The following is a 276-nucleotide window of genomic DNA, read 5'->3' as shown; positions in this document are numbered from 1 at the left end:
ATATATATATATATATATATATATACATGTGCATGTGTATATATGCATATATATATTTGTATGTGTGTGTATGAACGTATATATTCGTATGTATCCATAGACATATATGGGTGTACACAGTTAACACATATAAGCACATTAATTTTTTAATTGTACATTCATCAAACTACCAACACATCTTTACATCTTTTCTAATTTTCTCGCTAGAAATTACATTAGTTTCTACATGTCTACCTCCATCTCCTTCAACCCCCCTCTCTCTTTCTCTCTCTCTCT

This window comes from Octopus bimaculoides, chromosome 3 (genome assembly GCF_001194135.2).
Source record: "Octopus bimaculoides isolate UCB-OBI-ISO-001 chromosome 3, ASM119413v2, whole genome shotgun sequence".
Classification (NCBI taxonomy): Eukaryota; Metazoa; Mollusca; class Cephalopoda; order Octopoda; family Octopodidae; genus Octopus; species Octopus bimaculoides.
The sequence above is the reverse complement of the archived record's forward strand: the minus strand, read 5'-3'. Positions refer to the sequence as shown.